Here is a 20,167-nt window from a genome sequence, read left to right as displayed (position 1 = left end):
CAGCCATCCTGGTCAATTCGCTGAGAAATGCGTCTTTCATACACAGGTGATGGCTATTAAACAAATGTTTTCTTATAAATATTGCACCAACAGATTTCTTATTTTATAAGCCACTTATCAAGAGCGTTAGATTGGCCTCTACTGTAAACCCTTCTGTTGACTGTAAATTTCATGCAACTACATTAAGTTTCCTCGGTATGTGGAATTTCATTTTTGGCAATATGTTTAGAGTGGTGACAAAGAGTGAATATTGGAATAAAATGCCACCTTCATTTTTCAACAACACTAAGGGCAAAATTTGAGTTTCTTTAGACAGTTTAACCTCTCCAAAGAAGCTCATACTTGACAAATTCACCAGTTTACCATACTCCAGATTTTCTCAGGCAGATTTTACATTTCTTGACATCCTACTTACAATGGCCATCTCCTTTCTGGATCCCAAACTTCAAGTAGATAATGTTTTCAGCAAATGGCTTGCATTATATTTCTGAGTTTCTCATATTATTCTGACCTCATATGTTTCTTTTGGGACTGTAGTTTGAATATTTATCTCAATAAATCAACTTTCCCTTTATCCCTAAACTTTCCTCTTGGATAAAGCTTGGAACTTACTGTAAAATCATGATCTGATGTAAAAGAGATTATTTTCATAATCAAAATGATAAACTTAAGAGGGCGATGGTCACAGTTATCTTGGAAATATAACGATACTCTCGGACAATAATAGCTCTACTTCTGCTCAATCATCACTCCGTTTTGAGAAACCTTGACTAACTTCAAGTGTAAAAATCATACCAGGAGTGGGGTTCAAACCCACGTGGATACATATCCATTGGATCTTAAGTCCAATGCCTTAACCAATCAGCCATCCTGGTCAATTCACTGAGTAATGAATCTTTCATACACAGGTGATTGTTATTAAGCAAATGTTTTCTTACAAATTTTTCACTAACAGATTTCTTATTTTTAAACCACTTATCAAGAGCATTAGATTGGCCTCTACTGTAAACCCTTGTGTTGACTGTAAATTTTATGCAACAACATTAAGTTTCCTCGGTATGTGAAATTTCATTTTTGGCTATATGTTTAGAGTGGTGACAAAGAGTGAATATTGGAATAAAATGCCACCTTGATTTTGCAACAACACTAAGCGCAAAATTTGAGTATCTTTAGACAGTTTAACCTCTCCAACGAAGCTCATAGTTGACAAATTCATCAGTTTACCATACTCCAGATTTTCTCAGGCAGTTTTTACATTTCTTGACATCCTACGTACAATGGCCATCTCCTTTCTGGATCCCAAACTTCTAGTAGATAATGTTTTATGCAAATGGCTTGCATTATATTTCTGAGTTTCTCATATTATTCTGACCTCATATGTTTCTTTTGGGACTGTAGTTTGAATATTTATCTCAATAAATCAACTTTCCCTTTATCCCTAAACTTTCCTCTTGGATAAAGCTTGGAACTTACTGTAAAATCATGATCTAATGTAAAAGAGATTATTTTCATAATCAAAACGATAAAATTCGAACCCCACTCCTGGTATGATTTTTACACTTGAAGTTAGTCAAGGTTTCTCAAAACGGAGTGATGATTGAGCAAAAGGAGAGCTATTATTGTTTTATCGTTCAAGTGTTAAAATCATACCAGGAGTGGGGTTCGAACCCACGAGGATACATATCCATTGGATCTTAAGTCCAACGCCTTAACCACTCGGCCATCCTGGTCAATTCACTGATGAATGCATCTTTCATACACAGGTGATGGTTATTAAAAAAATGTTTTCTTATAAATTTTGCACTAACAGATTTCTTATTTTATAAGCCACTTATCAAGAGCATTAGATTGGCCTCTACTGTAAACCCTTGTTTTGACTGTAAATTTTATGCAACAACATTAAGTTTCCACGGTTTGTGGAATTTCATTTTTGGCTATATGTTTAGAGTGGTGACAAAGAGTGAATATTGGAATAAAATGCCACCTTGACTTTTCAACAACACTAAGGGCAAAATTTGAGTATCTTTAGACAGTTTAACCTCTCCAAAGAAGCTCATACTTGACAAATTCATCAGTTTACCATACCTCAGAGTTTCTCAGGCAGATTTGACATTTCTTGACATCCTACGCACAATGGCCATCTCCTTTCAAGATCCTAAACTTCTAGTAGATAATGTTTTATGCAAATGGCTTGCATTATATTTCTGAGTTTCTCATATTATTCTGACCTCATATGTTTCTTTTGGGACTGTAGTTTGAATATTTATCTCAATAAATCAACTTTCCCTTTATCCCTAAACTTTCCTCTTGGATAAAGCTTGGAACTTACTGTAAAATCATGATCTGATGTAAAATAGATTATTTTCATAATCAAAATGATAAACTTAAGAGGGCGATGGTCACAGTTATCGTAGAAATATGATGATACTATCGGACAATAACAGCTCTCCTTTTGCTCAATCATCACTCCGTTTTGAGAAATCTTGACTAACTTCAAGTGTAAAAATCATTCCAAGAGAGGGGTTCAAACCCACGCGGATATCTATCCAATGGATCTTAAGTCCAACGCCTTAACCACGCAGCCATCCTGGTCAATTCGCTGAGAAATGCGTCTTTCATACACAGGTGATGGCTATTAAACAAATGTTTTCTTATAAATATTGCACCAACAGATTTCTTATTTTATAAGCCACTTATCAAGAGCGTTAGATTGGCCTCTACTGTAAACCCTTCTGTTGACTGTAAATTTCATGCAACTACATTAAGTTTCCTCGGTATGTGGAATTTCATTTTTGGCAATATGTTTAGAGTGGTGACAAAGAGTGAATATTGGAATAAAATGCCACCTTCATTTTTCAACAACACTAAGGGCAAAATTTGAGTTTCTTTAGACAGTTTAACCTCTCCAAAGAAGCTCATACTTGACAAATTCACCAGTTTACCATACTCCAGATTTTCTCAGGCAGATTTTACATTTCTTGACATCCTACTTACAATGGCCATCTCCTTTCTGGATCCCAAACTTCAAGTAGATAATGTTTTCAGCAAATGGCTTGCATTATATTTCTGAGTTTCTCATATTATTCTGACCTCATATGTTTCTTTTGGGACTGTAGTTTGAATATTTATCTCAATAAATCAACTTTCCCTTTATCCCTAAACTTTCCTCTTGGATAAAGCTTGGAACTTACTGTAAAATCATGATCTGATGTAAAAGAGATTATTTTCATAATCAAAATGATAAACTTAAGAGGGCGATGGTCACAGTTATCTTGGAAATATAACGATACTCTCGGACAATAATAGCTCTACTTCTGCTCAATCATCACTCCGTTTTGAGAAACCTTGACTAACTTCAAGTGTAAAAATCATACCAGGAGTGGGGTTCAAACCCACGTGGATACATATCCATTGGATCTTAAGTCCAATGCCTTAACCAATCAGCCATCCTGGTCAATTCACTGAGTAATGAATCTTTCATACACAGGTGATTGTTATTAAACAAATGTTTTCTTACAAATTTTTCACTAACAGATTTCTTATTTTTAAACCACTTATCAAGAGCATTAGATTGGCCTCTACTGTAAACCCTTGTGTTGACTGTAAATTTTATGCAACAACATTAAGTTTCCTCGGTATGTGAAATTTCATTTTTGGCTATATGTTTAGAGTGGTGACAAAGAGTGAATATTGGAATAAAATGCCACCTTGATTTTGCAACAACACTAAGCGCAAAATTTGAGTATCTTAAGACAGTTTAACCTCTCCAACGAAGCTCATAGTTGACAAATTCATCAGTTTACCATACTCCAGATTTTCTCAGGCAGTTTTTACATTTCTTGACATCCTACGTACAATGGCCATCTCCTTTCTGGATCCCAAACTTCTAGTAGATAATGTTTTATGCAAATGGCTTGCATTATATTTCTGAGTTTCTCATATTATTCTGACCTCATATGTTTCTTTTGGGACTGTAGTTTGAATATTTATCTCAATAAATCAACTTTCCCTTTATCCCTAAACTTTCCTCTTGGATAAAGCTTGGAACTTACTGTAAAATCATGATCTGATGTAAAATAGATTATTTTCATAATCAAAATGATAAACTTAAGAGGGCGATGGTCACAGTTATCTTGGAAATATAACGATACTCTCGGACAATAATAGCTCTACTTCTGCTCAATCATTACTCCGTTTTGAGAAACCTTGACTAACTTCAAGTGTAAAAATCATACCAGGAGTGGGGTTCGAACCCCCGTGGATACATATCCATTGGATCTTAAGTCCAACGCCTTAACCTCTCAGCCATCCTGGTCAATTCACTGATGAATGCATCTTTCATACACAGGTGATGGTTATTAAACAAATGTTTTCTTATAAATTTTGCACTAACAGATTTCTTATTTTATAAGCCACTTATCAAGAGCATTAGATTGGCCTCTACTGTAAACCCTTGTGTTGACTGTAAATTTTATGCAACAACATTAAGTTTCCTCATTATATGGAATTTCATTTTTTGGCTATATGTTTAGATTGGTGACAAAGAGTGAATATTGGAATAAAATGCCACCTTGATTTTTCAACAACACTAAGCGCAAAATTTGAATATCTATAGACAGTTTAACCTCTCCAAAGAAGCTCATTCCTGACAAATTCATCAGTTTAGCATACTCCTGATTTTATCAGGCAGATTTTGCATTTCTTGACATCCTACGTACCATGGCCATCTCCTTTCTGGATCCCAAGCTTCTAGTAGATAATGTTTTATGCAAATGGCTTGCATTATATTTCTGAGTTTCTCATACTATTCTGACCTCATATGTTTCTTTTGGGACTGTAGTTTGAATATTTATCTCAATAAATCAACTTTCCCTTTATCCCTAAACTTTCCTCTTGGATAAAGCTTGGAACTTACTGTAAAATCATGATCTGATGTAAAAGAGATTATTTTCATAATCAAAATGATAAACTTAAGAGGGCGATGGTCACAGTTATCTTGGAAATATAACGATACTCTCGGACAATAATAGCTCTACTTCTGCTCAATCATCACTCCGTTTTGAGAAATCTTGACTAACTTCAAGTGTAAAAATCATACCAAGAGAGGGGTTCGAACCCACGCGGATATCTATCCAATGGATCTTAAGTCCAACGCCTTAACCACGTAGCCATCCTGGTCAATTCACTGAGAAATGCGTCTTTCATACACAGGTGATGGCTATTAAACAAATGTTTTCTTATAAATATTGCACCAACAGATTTCTTATTTTATAAGCCACTTATCAAGAGCGTTAGATTGGCCTCTACTGTAAACCCTTCTGTTGACTGTAAATTTCATGCAACTACATTAAGTTTCCTCGGTATGTGGAATTTCATTTTTGGCAATATGTTTAGAGTGGTGACAAAGAGTGAATATTGGAATAAAATGCCACCTTCATTTTTCAACAACACTAAGGGCAAAATTTGAGTTTCTTTCGACAGTTTAACCTCTCCAAAGAAGCTCATACTTGACAAATTCATCAGTTTACCATACTCCAGATTTTCTCAGGCAGATTTTACATTTCTTGACATCCTACGTACAATGGCCATCTCCTTTATGGATCCCAAACTTCTAGTAGATAATGTTTTCAGCAAATGGCTTGCATTATACTTCTGAGTTTCTCATATTATTCTGACCTCATATGTTTCTTTTGGGACTGTAGTTTGAATATTTATCTCAATAAATCAACTTTCCCTTTATCCCTAAACTTTCCTCTTGGATAAAGCTTGGAACTTACTGTAAAATCATGATCTGATGTAAAATAGATTATTTTCATAATCAAAATGATAAACTTAAGAGGGCGATGGTCACAGTTATCTTGGAAATATAACGATACTCTCGGACAATAATAGCTCTACTTCTGCTCAATCATCACTTCGTTTTGAGAAACCTTGACTAACTTCAAGTGTAAAAATCATACCAGGAGTGGGGTTCGAACCCACTTGGATACATATCCATTGGATCTTAAGTCCAATGCCTTAACCACTCAGCCATCCTGGTCAATTCACTGAGTAATGCATCTTTCATACACAGGTGATTGTTATTAAACAAATGTTTTCTTACAAATTTTTCACTAACAGATTTCTTATTTTTAAACCACTTATCAAGAGCATTAGATTGGCCTCTACTGTAAACCCTTGTGTTGACTGTAAATTTTATGCAACAACATTAAGTTTCCTCGGTATGTGGAATTTCATTTTTGGCTATATGTTTAGAGTGGTGACAAAGAGTGAATATTGGAATAAAATGCCACCTTGATTTTGCAACAACACTAAGCGCAAAATTTGAGTATCTTTAGACAGTTTAACCTCTCCAACGAAGCTCATACTTGACAAATTCATCAGTTTACCATACTCCAGATTTTCTCAGGCAGGTTTTACATTTCTTGACATCCTACGTACAATGGCCATCTCCTTTCTGGATCCCAAACTTCTAGTAGATAATGTTTTATGCAAATGGCTTGCATTATATTTCTGAGTTTCTCATATTATTCTGACCTCATATGTTTCTTTTGGGACTGTAGTTTGAATATTTATCTCAATAAATCAACTTTCCCTTTATCCCTAAACTTTCCTCTTGGATAAAGCTTGGAACTTACTGTAAAATCATGATCTAATGTAAAAGAGATTATTTTCATAATCAAAACGATAAAATTCGAACCCCACTCCTGGTATGATTTTTACACTTGAAGTTAGTCAAGGTTTCTCCAAACGGAGTGATGATTGAGCAAAAGGAGAGCTATTATTGTTTTATCGTTCAAGTGTTAAAATCATACCAGGAGTTGGGTTCGAACCCACGTGGATACATACCCATTGGATCTTAAGTCCAACGGCTTAACCACTCGGCCATCCTGGTCAATTCACTGATGAATGCATCTTTCATACACAGGTGATGGTTATTAAAAAAATGTTTTCTTATAAATTTTGCACTAACAGATTTCTTATTTTATAAGCCACTTATCAAGAGCATTAGATTGGCCTCTACCGTAAACCCTTGTTTTGACTGTAAATTTTATGCAACAACATTAAGTTTCCTCGGTATGTGGAATTTTATTTTTGGCTATATGTTTAGAGTGGTGACAAAGAGTGAATATTGGAATAAAATGCCACCTTGACTTTTCATCAACACTAAGGGCAAAATTTGAGTATCTTTAGACAGTTTAACCTCTCCAAAGAAGCTCATACTTGACAAATTCATCAGTTTACCATACTCCAGAGTTTCTCAGGCAGATTTAACATTTCTTGACATCCTACGTACAATGGCCGTCTCCTTTCAAGATCCTAAACTTCTAGTAGATAATGTTTTATGCAAATGGCTTGCATTATATTTCTGAGTTTCTCATATTATTCTGACCTCATATGTTTCTTTTGGGACTGTAGTTTGAATATTTATCTCAATAAATCAACTTTCCCTTTATCCCTAAACTTTCCTCTTGGATAAAGCTTGGAACTTACTGTAAAATCATGATCTGATGTAAAATAGATTATTTTCATAATCAAAATGATAAACTTAAGAGGGCGATGGTCACAGTTATCTTGGAAATATAACGATACTCTCGGACAATAATAGCTCTACTTCTGCTCAATCATTACTCCGTTTTGAGAAACCTTGACTAACTTCAAGTGTAAAAATCATACCAGGAGTGGGGTTCGAACCCCCGTGGATACATATCCATTGGATCTTAAGTCCAACGCCTTAACCTCTCAGCCATCCTGGTCAATTCACTGATGAATGCATCTTTCGTACACAGGTGATGGTTATTAAACAAATGTTTTCTTATAAATTTTGCACTAACAGATTTCTTATTTTATAAGCCACTTATCAAGAGCATTAGATTGGCCTCTACTGTAAACCCTTGTGTTGACTGTAAATTTTATGCAACAACATTAAGTTTCCTCATTATATGGAATTTCATTTTTTGGCTATATGTTTAGATTGGTGACAAAGAGTGAATATTGGAATAAAATGCCACCTTGATTTTTCAACAACACTAAGCGCAAAATTTGAATATCTATAGACAGTTTAACCTCTCCAAAGAAGCTCATTCCTGACAAATTCATCAGTTTAGCATACTCCTGATTTTATCAGGCAGATTTTGCATTTCTTGACATCCTACGTACCATGGCCATCTCCTTTCTGGATCCCAAGCTTCTAGTAGATAATGTTTTATGCAAATGGCTTGCATTATATTTCTGAGTTTCTCATACTATTCTGACCTCATATGTTTCTTTTGGGACTGTAGTTTGAATATTTATCTCAATAAATCAACTTTCCCTTTATCCCTAAACTTTCCTCTTGGATAAAGCTTGGAACTTACTGTAAAATCATGATCTGATGTAAAAGAGATTATTTTCATAATCAAAATGATAAACTTAAGAGGGCGATGGTCACAGTTATCTTGGAAATATAACGATATTCTCGGACAATAATAGCTCTACTTCTGCTCAATCATCACTCCGTTTTGAGAAACCTTGACTAACTTCAAGTGTAAAAATCATACCAGGAGTGAGGTTCGAACCCACGTGGATACATATCCATTGGATCTTAAGTCCAATGCCTTAACCACTCAGCCATCCTGGTCAATTCACTAAGTAATGAATCTTTCATACACAGGTGATTTTTATTAAACAAATGTTTTCTTACAAATTTTTCACTAACAGATTTCTTATTTTTAAACCACTTATCAAGAGCATTAGATTGGCCTCTACTGTAAACCCTTGTGTTGACTGTAAATTTTATGCAACAACATTAAGTTTCCTCGGTATGTGGAATTTCATTTTTGGCTATATGTTTAGAGTGGTGACAAAGAGTGAATATTGGAATAAAATGCCACCTTGACTTTTCAACAACACTAAGGGCAAAATTTGAGTATCTTTAGACAGTTTAACCTCTCCAAAGGAGCTCATACTTGACAAATTCATCAGTTTACCATACTTCAGAGTTTCTCAGGCAGATTTGACATTTCTTGACATCCTACGTACAATGGCCATCTCATTTCAAGATCCTAAACTTCTAGTAGATAATGTTTTATGCAAATGGCTTGCATTATATTTCTGAGTTTCTCATATTATTCTGACCTCATATGTTTCTTTTGGGACTGTAGTTTGAATATTTATCTCAATAAATCAACTTTCCCTTTATCCCTAAACTTTCCTCTTGGATAAAGCTTGGAACTTACTGTAAAATCATGATCTGATGTAAAATAGATTATTTTCATAATCAAAATGATAAACTTAAGAGGGCGATGGTCACAGTTATCGTAGAAATATGATGATACTATCGGACAATAACAGCTCTCCTTTTGCTCAATCATCACTCCGTTTTGAGAAATCTTGACTAACTTCAAGTGTAAAAATCATACCAAGAGAGGGGTTCGAACCCACGCGGATATCTATCCAATGGATCTTAAGTCCAACGCCTTAACCACGTAGCCATCCTGGTCAATTCACTGAGAAATGCGTCTTTCATACACAGGTGATGGCTATTAAACAAATGTTTTCTTATAAATATTGCACCAACAGATTTCTTATTTTATAAGCCACTTATCAAGAGCGTTAGATTGGCCTCTACTGTAAACCCTTCTGTTGACTGTAAATTTCATGCAACTACATTAAGTTTCCTCGGTATGTGGAATTTCATTTTTGGCAATATGTTTAGAGTGGTGACAAAGAGTGAATATTGGAATAAAATGCCACCTTCATTTTTCAACAACACTAAGGGCAAAATTTGAGTTTCTTTCGACAGTTTAACCTCTCCAAAGAAGCTCATACTTGACAAATTCATCAGTTTACCATACTCCAGATTTTCTCAGGCAGATTTTACATTTCTTGACATCCTACGTACAATGGCCATCTCCTTTATGGATCCCAAACTTCTAGTAGATAATGTTTTCAGCAAATGGCTTGCATTATACTTCTGAGTTTCTCATATTATTCTGACCTCATATGTTTCTTTTGGGACTGTAGTTTGAATATTTATCTCAATAAATCAACTTTCCCTTTATCCCTAAACTTTCCTCTTGGATAAAGCTTGGAACTTACTGTAAAATCATGATCTGATGTAAAAGAGATTATTTTCATAATCAAAATGATAAACTTAAGAGGGCGATGGTCACAGTTATCTTGGAAATATAACGATACTCTCGGACAATAATAGCTCTACTTCTGCTCAATCATCACTCCGTTTTGAGAAACCTTGACTAACTTCAAGTGTAAAAATCATACCAGGAGTGGGTTTCAAACCCACGTGGATACATATCCATTGAATCTTAAGTCCAACGCCTTAACCACTCAGCCATCCTGGTAAATTCACTGAGTAATGCATCTTTCATACACAGGTGATTGTTATTAAACAAATGTTTTCTTATAAATTTTGCACTAACAGATTTCTTATTTTATAAGCCACTTATCAAGAGCATTAGATTGGCCTCTACTGTAAACCCTTGTTTTGACTGTAAATTTTATGCAACAACATTAAGTTTCCACGGTATGTGGAATTTCATTTTTGACTATATGTTTAGAGTGGTGACAAAGAGTGAATATTGGAATAAAATGCCACCTTGACTTTTCAACAACACTAAGGGCAAAATTTGAGTATCTTTAGACAGTTTAACCTCTCCAAAGAAGCTCATACTTGACAAATTCATCAGTTTACCATACTTCAGAGTTTCTCAGGCAGATTTGACATTTCTTGACATCCTACGTACAATGGCCATCTCCTTTCAAGATCCTAAACTTCTAGTAGATAATGTTTTATGCAAATGGCTTGCATTATATTTCTGAGTTTCTCATATTATTCTGACCTCATATGTTTCTTTTGGGACTGTAGTTTGAATATTTATCTCAATAAATCAACTTTCTCTTTATCCCTAAACTTTCCTCTTGGATAAAGCTTGGAACTTACTGTAAAATCATGATCTGATGTAAAATAGATTATTTTCATAATCAAAATGATAAACTTAAGAGGGCGATGGTCACAGTTATCGTAGAAATATGATGATACTATCGGACAATAACAGCTCTCCTTTTGCTCAATCATCACTCCGTTTTGAGAAATCTTGACTAACTTCAAGTGTAAAAATCATTCCAAAAGAGGGGTTCGAACCCACGCGGATATCTATCCAATGGATCTTAAGTCCAACGCCTTAACCACTCAGCCATCCTGGTCAATTCGCTGAGAAATGCGTCTTTCATACACAGGTGATGGCTATTAAACAAATGTTTTCTTATAAATATTGCACCAACAGATTTCTTATTTTATAAGCCACTTATCAAGAGCGTTAGATTGGCCTCTACTGTAAACCCTTCTGTTGACTGTAAATTTCATGCAACTACATTAAGTTTCCTCGGTATGTGGAATTTCATTTTTGGCAATATGTTTAGAGTGGTGACAAACAGTGAATATTGGAATAAAATGCCACCTTCATTTTTCAACAACACTAAGGGCAAAATTTGAGTTTCTTTAGACAGTTTAACCTCTCCAAAGAAGCTCATACTTGACAAATTCATCAGTTTACCATACTCCAGATTTTCTCAGGCAGATTTTACATTTCTTGACATCCTACGTACAATGGCCATCTCCTTTATGGATCCCAAACTTCTAGTAGATAATGTTTTCAGCAAATGGCTTGCATTATACTTCTGAGTTTCTCATATTATTCTGACCTCATATGTTTCTTTTGGGACTGTAGTTTGAATATTTATCTCAATAAATCAACTTTCCCTTTATCCCTAAACTTTCCTCTTGGATAAAGCTTGGAACTTACTGTAAAATCATGATCTGATGTAAAATAGATTATTTTCATAATCAAAATGATAAACTTAAGAGGGCGATGGTCACAGTTATCTTGGAAATATAACGATACTCTCGGACAATAATAGCTCTACTTCTGCTCAATCATCACTTCGTTTTGAGAAACCTTGACTAACTTCAAGTGTAAAAATCATACGAGGAGTGGGGTTCGAACCCACGTGGATACATATCCATTGGATCTTAAGTCCAATGCCTTAACCACTCAGCCATCCTGGTCAATTCACTGAGTAATGAATCTTTCATACACAGGTGATTGTTATTAAACAAATGTTTTCTTACAAATTTTTCACTAACAGATTTCTTATTTTTAAACCACTTATCAAGAGCATTAGATTGGCCTCTACTGTAAACCCTTGTGTTGACTGTAAATTTTATGCAACAACATTAAGTTTCCTCGGTATGTGGAATTTCATTTTTGGCTATATGTTTAGAGTGGTGACAAAGAGTGAATATTGGAATAAAATGCCACCTTGATTTTGCAACAACACTAAGCGCAAAATTTGAGTATCTTTAGACAGTTTAACCTCTCCAACGAAGCTCATACTTGACAAATTCATCAGTTTACCATACTCCAGATTTTCTCAGGCAGGTTTTACATTTCTTGACATCCTACGTACAATGGCCATCTCCTTTCTGGATCCCAAACTTCTAGTAGATAATGTTTTATGCAAATGGCTTGCATTATATTTCTGAGTTTCTCATATTATTCTGACCTCATATGTTTCTTTTGGGACTGTAGTTTGAATATTTATCTCAATAAATCAACTTTCCCTTTATCCCTAAACTTTCCTCTTGGATAAAGCTTGGAACTTACTGTAAAATCATGATCTAATGTAAAAGAGATTATTTTCATAATCAAAACGATAAAATTCGAACCCCACTCCTGGTATGATTTTTACACTTGAAGTTAGTCAAGGTTTCTCCAAACGGAGTGATGATTGAGCAAAAGGAGAGCTATTATTGTTTTATCGTTCAAGTGTTAAAATCATACCAGGAGTTGGGTTCGAACCCACGTGGATACATATCCATTGGATCTTAAGTCCAACGCCTTAACCACTCGGCCATCCTGGTCAATTCACTGATGAATGCATCTTTCATACACAGGTGATGGTTATTAAAAAAATGTTTTCTTATAAATTTTGCACTAACAGATTTCTTATTTTATAAGCCACTTATCAAGAGCATTAGATTGGCCTCTACTGTAAACCCTTGTTTTGACTGTAAATTTTATGCAACAACATTAAGTTTCCTCGGTATGTGGAATTTCATTTTTGGCTATATGTTTAGAGTGGTGACAAAGAGTGAATATTGGAATAAAATGCCACCTTGACTTTTCATCAACACTAAGGGCAAAATTTGAGTATCTTTAGACAGTTTAACCTCTCCAAAGAAGCTCATACTTGACAAATTCATCAGTTTACCATACTCCAGAGTTTCTCAGGCAGATTTTACATTTCTTGACATCCTACGTACAATGGCCGTCTCCTTTCAAGATCCTAAACTTCTAGTAGATAATGTTTTATGCAAATGGCTTGCATTATATTTCTGAGTTTCTCATATTATTCTGACCTCATATGTTTCTTTTGGGACTGTAGTTTGAATATTTATCTCAATAAATCAACTTTCCCTTTATCCCTAAACTTTCCTCTTGGATAAAGCTTGGAACTTACTGTAAAATCATGATCTGATGTAAAATAGATTATTTTCATAATCAAAATGATAAACTTAAGAGGGCGATGGTCACAGTTATCTTGGAAATATAACGATACTCTCGGACAATAATAGCTCTACTTCTGCTCAATCATTACTCCGTTTTGAGAAACCTTGACTAACTTCAAGTGTAAAAATCATACCAGGAGTGGGGTTCGAACCCCCGTGGATACATATCCATTGGATCTTAAGTCCAACGCCTTAACCTCTCAGCCATCCTGGTCAATTCACTGATGAATGCATTTTTCATACACAGGTGATGGTTATTAAACAAATGTTTTCTTATAAATTTTGCACTAACAGATTTCTTATTTTATAAGCCACTTATCAAGAGCATTAGATTGGCCTCTGCTGTAAACCCTTGTGTTGACTGTAAATTTTATGCAACAACATTAAGTTTCCTCATTATATGGAATTTCATTTTTTGGCTATATGTTTAGATTGGTGACAAAGAGTGAATATTGGAATAAAATGCCACCTTGATTTTTCAACAACACTAAGCGCAAAATTTGAATATCTATAGACAGTTTAACCTCTCCAAAGAAGCTCATTCCTGACAAATTCATCAGTTTAGCATACTCCTGATTTTATCAGGCAGATTTTGCATTTCTTGACATCCTACGTACCATGGCCATCTCCTTTCTGGATCCCAAGCTTCTAGTAGATAATGTTTTATGCAAATGGCTTGCATTATATTTCTGAGTTTCTCATACTATTCTGACCTCATATGTTTCTTTTGGGACTGTAGTTTGAATATTTATCTCAATAAATCAACTTTCCCTTTATCCCTAAACTTTCCTCTTGGATAAAGCTTGGAACTTACTGTAAAATCATGATCTGATGTAAAAGAGATTATTTTCATAATCAAAATGATAAACTTAAGAGGGCGATGGTCACAGTTATCTTGGAAATATAACGATACTCTCGGACAATAATAGCTCTACTTCTGCTCAATCATCACTCCGTTTTGAGAAACCTTGACTAACTTCAAGTGTAAAAATCATACCAGGAGTGGGGATCAAACCCACGTGGATACATATCCATTGAATCTTAAGTCCAACGCCTTAACCACTCAGCCATCCTGGTAAATTCACTGAGTAATGCATCTTTCATACACAGGTGATTGTTATTAAACAAATGTTTTCTTATAAATTTTGCACTAACAGATTTCTTATTTTATAAGCCACTTATCAAGAGCATTAGATTGGCCTCTACTGTAAACCCTTGTTTTGACTGTAAATTTTATGCAACAACATTAAGTTTCCACGGTATGTGGAATTTCATTTTTGGCTATATGTTTAGAGTGGTGACAAAGAGTGAATATTGGAATAAAATGCCACCTTGACTTTTCAACAACACTAAGGGCAAAATTTGAGTATCTTTAGACAGTTTAACCTCTCCAAAGAAGCTCATACTTGACAAATTCATCAGTTTACCATACTTCAGAGTTTCTCAGGCAGATTTGACATTTCTTGACATCCTACGTACAATGGCCATCTCCTTTCAAGATCCTAAACTTCTAGTAGATAATGTTTTATGCAAATGGCTTGCATTATATTTCTGAGTTTCTCATATTATTCTGACCTCATATGTTTCTTTTGGGACTGTAGTTTGAATATTTATCTCAATAAATCAACTTTCTCTTTATCCCTAAACTTTCCTCTTGGATAAAGCTTGGAACTTACTGTAAAATCATGATCTGATGTAAAATAGATTATTTTCATAATCAAAATGATAAACTTAAGAGGGCGATGGTCACAGTTATCGTAGAAATATGATGATACTATCGGACAATAACAGCTCTCCTTTTGCTCAATCATCACTCCGTTTTGAGAAATCTTGACTAACTTCAAGTGTAAAAATCATTCCAAAAGAGGGGTTCGAACCCACGCGGATATCTATCCAATGGATCTTAAGTCCAACGCCTTAACCACTCAGCCATCCTGGTCAATTCGCTGAGAAATGCGTCTTTCATACACAGGTGATGGCTATTAAACAAATGTTTTCTTATAAATATTGCACCAACAGATTTCTTATTTTATAAGCCACTTATCAAGAGCGTTAGATTGGCCTCTACTGTAAACCCTTCTGTTGACTGTAAATTTCATGCAACTACATTAAGTTTCCTCGGTATGTGGAATTTCATTTTTGGCAATATGTTTAGAGTGGTGACAAACAGTGAATATTGGAATAAAATGCCACCTTCATTTTTCAACAACACTAAGGGCAAAATTTGAGTTTCTTTAGACAGTTTAACCTCTCCAAAGAAGCTCATACTTGACAAATTCATCAGTTTACCATACTCCAGATTTTCTCAGGCAGATTTTACATTTCTTGACATCCTACGTACAATGGCCATCTCCTTTATGGATCCCAAACTTCTAGTAGATAATGTTTTCAGCAAATGGCTTGCATTATACTTCTGAGTTTCTCATATTATTCTGACCTCATATGTTTCTTTTGGGACTGTAGTTTGAATATTTATCTCAATAAATCAACTTTCCCTTTATCCCTAAACTTTCCTCTTGGATAAAGCTTGGAACTTACTGTAAAATCATGATCTGATGTAAAATAGATTATTTTCATAATCAAAATGATAAACTTAAGAGGGCGATGGTCACAGTTATCTTGGAAATATAACGATACTCTCGGACAATAATAGCTCTACTTCTGCTCAATCATCACTTCGTTTTGAGAAACCTTGACTAACTTCAAGTGTAAAAATCATACCAGGAGTGGGGTTCGAACCCACGTGGATACATATCCATTGGATCTTAAGTCCAATGCCTTAACCACTCAGCCATCCTGGTCAATTCACTGAGTAATGAATCTTTCATACACAGGTGATTGTTATTAAACAAATGTTTTCTTACAAATTTTTCACTAACAGATTTCTTATTTTTAAACCACTTATCAAGAGCATTAGATTGGCCTCTACTGTAAACCCTTGTGTTGACTGTAAATTTTATGCAACAACATTAAGTTTCCTCGGTATGTGGAATTTCATTTTTGGCTATATGTTTAGAGTGGTGACAAAGAGTGAATATTGGAATAAAATGCCACCTTGATTTTGCAACAACACTAAGCGCAAAATTTGAGTATCTTTAGACAGTTTAACCTCTCCAACGAAGCTCATACTTGACAAATTCATCAGTTTACCATACTCCAGATTTTCTCAGGCAGGTTTTACATTTCTTGACATCCTACGTACAATGGCCATCTCCTTTCTGGATCCCAAACTTCTAGTAGATAATGTTTTATGCAAATGGCTTGCATTATATTTCTGAGTTTCTCATATTATTCTGACCTCATATGTTTCTTTTGGGACTGTAGTTTGAATATTTATCTCAATAAATCAACTTTCCCTTTATCCCTAAACTTTCCTCTTGGATAAAGCTTGGAACTTACTGTAAAATCATGATCTAATGTAAAAGAGATTATTTTCATAATCAAAACGATAAAATTCGAACCCCACTCCTGGTATGATTTTTACACTTGAAGTTAGTCAAGGTTTCTCCAAACGGAGTGATGATTGAGCAAAAGGAGAGCTATTATTGTTTTATCGTTCAAGTGTTAAAATCATACCAGGAGTTGGGTTCGAACCCACGTGGATACATATCCACTGGATCTTAAGTCCAACGCCTTAACCACTCGGCCATCCTGGTCAATTCACTGATGAATGCATCTTTCATACACAGGTGATGGTTATTAAAAAAATGTTTTCTTATAAATTTTGCACTAACAGATTTCTTATTTTATAAGCCACTTATCAAGAGCATTAGATTGGCCTCTACTGTAAACCCTTGTTTTGACTGTAAATTTTATGCAACAACATTAAGTTTCCTCGGTATGTGGAATTTCATTTTTGGCTATATGTTTAGAGTGGTGACAAAGAGTGAATATTGGAATAAAATGCCACCTTGACTTTTCATCAACACTAAGGGCAAAATTTGAGTATCTTTAGACAGTTTAACCTCTCCAAAGAAGCTCATACTTGACAAATTCATCAGTTTACCATACTCCAGAGTTTCTCAGGCAGATTTAACATTTCTTGACATCCTACGTACAATGGCCGTCTCCTTTCAAGATCCTAAACTTCTAGTAGATAATGTTTTATGCAAATGGCTTGCATTATATTTCTGAGTTTCTCATATTATTCTGACCTCATATGTTTCTTTTGGGACTGTAGTTTGAATATTTATCTCAATAAATCAACTTTCCCTTTATCCCTAAACTTTCCTCTTGGATAAAGCTTGGAACTTACTGTAAAATCATGATCTGATGTAAAATAGATTATTTTCATAATCAAAATGATAAACTTAAGAGGGCGATGGTCACAGTTATCTTGGAAATATAACGATACTCTCGGACAATAATAGCTCTACTTCTGCTCAATCATTACTCCGTTTTGAGAAACCTTGACTAACTTCAAGTGTAAAAATCATACCAGGAGTGGGGTTCGAACCCCCGTGGATACATATCCATTGGATCTTAAGTCCAACGCCTTAACCTCTCAGCCATCCTGGTCAATTCACTGATGAATGCATCTTTCATACACAGGTGATGGTTATTAAACAAATGTTTTCTTATAAATTTTGCACTAACAGATTTCTTATTTTATAAGCCACTTATCAAGAGCATTAGATTGGCCTCTACTGTAAACCCTTGTGTTGACTGTAAATTTTATGCAACAACATTAAGTTTCCTCATTATATGGAATTTCATTTTTTGGCTATATGTTTAGATTGGTGACAAAGAGTGAATATTGGAATAAAATGCCACCTTGATTTTTCAACAACACTAAGCGCAAAATTTGAATATCTATAGACAGTTTAACCTCTCCAAAGAAGCTCATTCCTGACAAATTCATCAGTTTAGCATACTCCTGATTTTATCAGGCAGATTTTGCATTTCTTGACATCCTACGTACCATGGCCATCTCCTTTCTGGATCCCAAGCTTCTAGTAGATAATGTTTTATGCAAATGGCTTGCATTATATTTCTGAGTTTCTCATACTATTCTGACCTCATATGTTTCTTTTGGGACTGTAGTTTGAATATTTATCTCAATAAATCAACTTTCCCTTTATCCCTAAACTTTCCTCTTGGATAAAGCTTGGAACTTACTGTAAAATCATGATCTGATGTAAAAGAGATTATTTTCATAATCAAAATGATAAACTTAAGAGGGCGATGGTCACAGTTATCTTGGAAATATAACGATACTCTCGGACAATAATAGCTCTACTTCTGCTCAATCATCACTCCGTTTTGAGAAACCTTGACTAACTTCAAGTGTAAAAATCATACCAGGAGTGGGGATCAAACCCACGTGGATACATATCCATTGAATCTTAAGTCCAACGCCTTAACCACTCAGCCATCCTGGTAAATTCACTGAGTAATGCATCTTTCATACACAGGTGATTGTTATTAAACAAATGTTTTCTTATAAATTTTGCACTAACAGATTTCTTATTTTATAAGCCACTTATCAAGAGCATTAGATTGGCCTCTACTGTAAACCCTTGTTTTGACTGTAAATTTTATGCAACAACATTAAGTTTCCACGGTATGTGGAATTTCATTTTTGGCTATATGTTTAGAGTGGTGACAAAGAGTGAATATTGGAATAAAATGCCACCTTGACTTTTCAACAACACTAAGGGCAAAATTTGAGTATCTTTAGACAGTTTAACCTCTCCAAAGAAGCTCATACTTGACAAATTCATCAGTTTACCATACTTCAGAGTTTCTCAGGCAGATTTGACATTTCTTGACATCCTACGTACAATGGCCATCTCCTTTCAAGATCCTAAACTTCTAGTAGATAATGTTTTATGCAAATGGCTTGCATTATATTTCTGAGTTTCTCATATTATTCTGACCTCATATGTTTCTTTTGGGACTGTAGTTTGAATATTTATCTCAATAAATCAACTTTCCCTTTATCCCTAAACTTTCCTCTTGGATAAAGCTTGGAACTTACTGTAAAATCATGATCTGATGTAAAATAGATTATTTTCATAATCAAAATGATAAACTTAAGAGGGCGATGGTCACAGTTATCGTAGAAATATGATGATACTATCGGACAATAACAGCTCTCCTTTTGCTCAATCATCACTCCGTTTTGAGAAATCTTGACTAACTTCAAGTGTAAAAATCATTCCAAGAGAGGGGTTCGAACCCACGCGGATATCTATCCAATGGATCTTAAGTCCAACGCCTTAACCACTCAGCCATCCTGGTCAATTCGCTGAGAAATGCGTCTTTCATACACAGGTGATGGCTATTAAACAAATGTTTTCTTATAAATATTGCACCAACAGATTTCTTATTTTATAAGCCACTTATCAAGAGCGTTAGATTGGCCTCTACTGTAAACCCTTCTGTTGACTGTAAATTTCATGCAACTACATTAAGTTTCCTCGGTATGTGGAATTTCATTTTTGGCAATATGTTTAGAGTGGTGACAAAGAGTGAATATTGGAATAAAATGCCACCTTCATTTTTCAACAACACTAAGGGCAAAATTTGAGTTTCTTTAGACAGTTTAACCTCTCCAAAGAAGCTCATACTTGACAAATTCACCAGTTTACCATA

General features: G+C 34.8%; 20 non-coding genes across 20 annotated transcripts; all 20 read right to left on the bottom strand.

The window, feature by feature from the left end:
- Nucleotides 1–792: 792 nt before the first annotated feature.
- TRNAL-UAA (transfer RNA leucine (anticodon UAA)) lies at nucleotides 793–875 on the bottom strand. Its single transcript has one exon. It is a non-coding gene; the product is annotated as a tRNA-Leu (tRNA).
- A 772-nt stretch (nucleotides 876–1,647) lies between these two features.
- Nucleotides 1,648–1,730, bottom strand: TRNAL-UAA (transfer RNA leucine (anticodon UAA)). The gene has a single exon. It is a non-coding gene; the product is annotated as a tRNA-Leu (tRNA).
- Nucleotides 1,731–3,371: 1,641 nt separating this feature from the next.
- On the bottom strand, nucleotides 3,372–3,454 carry TRNAL-UAA (transfer RNA leucine (anticodon UAA)). Its single transcript has one exon. It is a non-coding gene; the product is annotated as a tRNA-Leu (tRNA).
- A 778-nt stretch (nucleotides 3,455–4,232) lies between these two features.
- Nucleotides 4,233–4,315, bottom strand: TRNAL-UAA (transfer RNA leucine (anticodon UAA)). The gene has a single exon. It is a non-coding gene; the product is annotated as a tRNA-Leu (tRNA).
- Nucleotides 4,316–5,957: 1,642 nt separating this feature from the next.
- On the bottom strand, nucleotides 5,958–6,040 carry TRNAL-UAA (transfer RNA leucine (anticodon UAA)). Its single transcript has one exon. It is a non-coding gene; the product is annotated as a tRNA-Leu (tRNA).
- A 772-nt stretch (nucleotides 6,041–6,812) lies between these two features.
- On the bottom strand, nucleotides 6,813–6,895 carry TRNAL-UAA (transfer RNA leucine (anticodon UAA)). Its single transcript has one exon. It is a non-coding gene; the product is annotated as a tRNA-Leu (tRNA).
- A 779-nt stretch (nucleotides 6,896–7,674) lies between these two features.
- Nucleotides 7,675–7,757, bottom strand: TRNAL-UAA (transfer RNA leucine (anticodon UAA)). The gene has a single exon. It is a non-coding gene; the product is annotated as a tRNA-Leu (tRNA).
- A 780-nt stretch (nucleotides 7,758–8,537) lies between these two features.
- Nucleotides 8,538–8,620, bottom strand: TRNAL-UAA (transfer RNA leucine (anticodon UAA)). Its single transcript has one exon. It is a non-coding gene; the product is annotated as a tRNA-Leu (tRNA).
- Nucleotides 8,621–10,260: 1,640 nt separating this feature from the next.
- TRNAL-UAA (transfer RNA leucine (anticodon UAA)) lies at nucleotides 10,261–10,343 on the bottom strand. The gene has a single exon. It is a non-coding gene; the product is annotated as a tRNA-Leu (tRNA).
- A 779-nt stretch (nucleotides 10,344–11,122) lies between these two features.
- Nucleotides 11,123–11,205, bottom strand: TRNAL-UAA (transfer RNA leucine (anticodon UAA)). The gene has a single exon. It is a non-coding gene; the product is annotated as a tRNA-Leu (tRNA).
- A 779-nt stretch (nucleotides 11,206–11,984) lies between these two features.
- TRNAL-UAA (transfer RNA leucine (anticodon UAA)) lies at nucleotides 11,985–12,067 on the bottom strand. Its single transcript has one exon. It is a non-coding gene; the product is annotated as a tRNA-Leu (tRNA).
- A 772-nt stretch (nucleotides 12,068–12,839) lies between these two features.
- TRNAL-UAA (transfer RNA leucine (anticodon UAA)) lies at nucleotides 12,840–12,922 on the bottom strand. The gene has a single exon. It is a non-coding gene; the product is annotated as a tRNA-Leu (tRNA).
- A 779-nt stretch (nucleotides 12,923–13,701) lies between these two features.
- TRNAL-UAA (transfer RNA leucine (anticodon UAA)) lies at nucleotides 13,702–13,784 on the bottom strand. The gene has a single exon. It is a non-coding gene; the product is annotated as a tRNA-Leu (tRNA).
- A 780-nt stretch (nucleotides 13,785–14,564) lies between these two features.
- TRNAL-UAA (transfer RNA leucine (anticodon UAA)) lies at nucleotides 14,565–14,647 on the bottom strand. Its single transcript has one exon. It is a non-coding gene; the product is annotated as a tRNA-Leu (tRNA).
- A 779-nt stretch (nucleotides 14,648–15,426) lies between these two features.
- On the bottom strand, nucleotides 15,427–15,509 carry TRNAL-UAA (transfer RNA leucine (anticodon UAA)). The gene has a single exon. It is a non-coding gene; the product is annotated as a tRNA-Leu (tRNA).
- Nucleotides 15,510–16,288: 779 nt separating this feature from the next.
- On the bottom strand, nucleotides 16,289–16,371 carry TRNAL-UAA (transfer RNA leucine (anticodon UAA)). Its single transcript has one exon. It is a non-coding gene; the product is annotated as a tRNA-Leu (tRNA).
- Nucleotides 16,372–17,143: 772 nt separating this feature from the next.
- On the bottom strand, nucleotides 17,144–17,226 carry TRNAL-UAA (transfer RNA leucine (anticodon UAA)). Its single transcript has one exon. It is a non-coding gene; the product is annotated as a tRNA-Leu (tRNA).
- A 779-nt stretch (nucleotides 17,227–18,005) lies between these two features.
- On the bottom strand, nucleotides 18,006–18,088 carry TRNAL-UAA (transfer RNA leucine (anticodon UAA)). The gene has a single exon. It is a non-coding gene; the product is annotated as a tRNA-Leu (tRNA).
- Nucleotides 18,089–18,868: 780 nt separating this feature from the next.
- TRNAL-UAA (transfer RNA leucine (anticodon UAA)) lies at nucleotides 18,869–18,951 on the bottom strand. Its single transcript has one exon. It is a non-coding gene; the product is annotated as a tRNA-Leu (tRNA).
- Nucleotides 18,952–19,730: 779 nt separating this feature from the next.
- TRNAL-UAA (transfer RNA leucine (anticodon UAA)) lies at nucleotides 19,731–19,813 on the bottom strand. The gene has a single exon. It is a non-coding gene; the product is annotated as a tRNA-Leu (tRNA).
- Nucleotides 19,814–20,167: the final 354 nt, after the last annotated feature.

Source organism: Phyllobates terribilis, unplaced genomic scaffold (genome assembly GCF_046119375.1).
Source record: "Phyllobates terribilis strain yellow unplaced genomic scaffold, ASM4611937v1 Scaffold_3__8_contigs__length_932513732, whole genome shotgun sequence".
NCBI lineage: Eukaryota > Metazoa > Chordata > Amphibia > Anura > Dendrobatidae > Phyllobates > Phyllobates terribilis.
This window is presented reverse-complemented; position numbering and strand designations above follow the sequence as displayed.